Here is an 822-nt window from a genome sequence, read left to right on the forward strand (position 1 = left end):
GTTCAAGACAGAAATTGTTAGAAATCTTGATACTCATGACATCAAGGGATATGGGGATAGCACGGGAAAGGGGCAGATAGAGGTAGATGATCAGCCATGATCATCAGGCTCGATGGGCTGAATGGCCTACTCCTATGTTCCTCTTTTCCTAAGAGAGTTGGCGCCAGCGCGCAGCCCTGCTTTACCCCACTGCTGATCTTGAAAGTGTCTGATGTTGCTCCATTGTAACTGATGGAACTGTGCATGTTCTCGTGGAAAGAAGAGATGATGCCCAAGAGTTCAGGAGGGCAGCCGAGTTTCCATCGCAGTTTGAAGAGTCAGTCTCTGCTGACAAGATCAAAGGCCTTGGTGATGTCATTTAAAGTATGTGTGGTTCTGTGGCGCAATGGATAGCGTGTTGGACTTCTAAATAATGATAAAGAAGGCATTCAAAGGTTGTGGATTCAAATCCCACCAGAGTCAGATTTTGGACCAGAGACAGAAGAGCACAACGGAACAGAGTTATCAAGTGTGTCAAAAGCACCGACTCAGAGACAGAGCGAGAGAGAGAGGAGCACGGCAGGAGCGGAGCACGGGTAAAAAAATCAAGGGGTGACATCACAATGGAGAGTGAGAGCAGGGAAACAGAGAGCCGCTGGGGTGAGTTTCCAGGATTTGGTTCTTGCTTCGGTGCAGTGGAAGGAGCTGTTTGGTGAGGATCTGGTAAGCTGTGACATCACATGCAAGCAGGTAGTTGATTGGTTTGGAAAAAGCTGCATGTTTGATGAGTATCTGGTAAGTGATTAAGGTCCATTTTAGTCCTAATGTTTAAAATAGTAAACA

The 822-nt window shown here is 46.6% G+C and overlaps 1 non-coding gene across 1 annotated transcript; it reads left to right on the top strand.

Moving 5' to 3' along the window:
* The first annotated feature begins 371 nt into the window (after positions 1 to 371).
* trnar-ucu (transfer RNA arginine (anticodon UCU)) lies at positions 372 to 462 on the top strand. Its single transcript is given in 2 exon segments — positions 372 to 408; positions 427 to 462. It is a non-coding gene; the product is annotated as a tRNA-Arg (tRNA).
* The last annotated feature ends 360 nt before the right edge of the window (positions 463 to 822 follow it).

The sequence above is a fragment of the Heterodontus francisci genome, unplaced genomic scaffold (assembly GCF_036365525.1).
Source record: "Heterodontus francisci isolate sHetFra1 unplaced genomic scaffold, sHetFra1.hap1 HAP1_SCAFFOLD_59, whole genome shotgun sequence".
NCBI lineage: Eukaryota > Metazoa > Chordata > Chondrichthyes > Heterodontiformes > Heterodontidae > Heterodontus > Heterodontus francisci.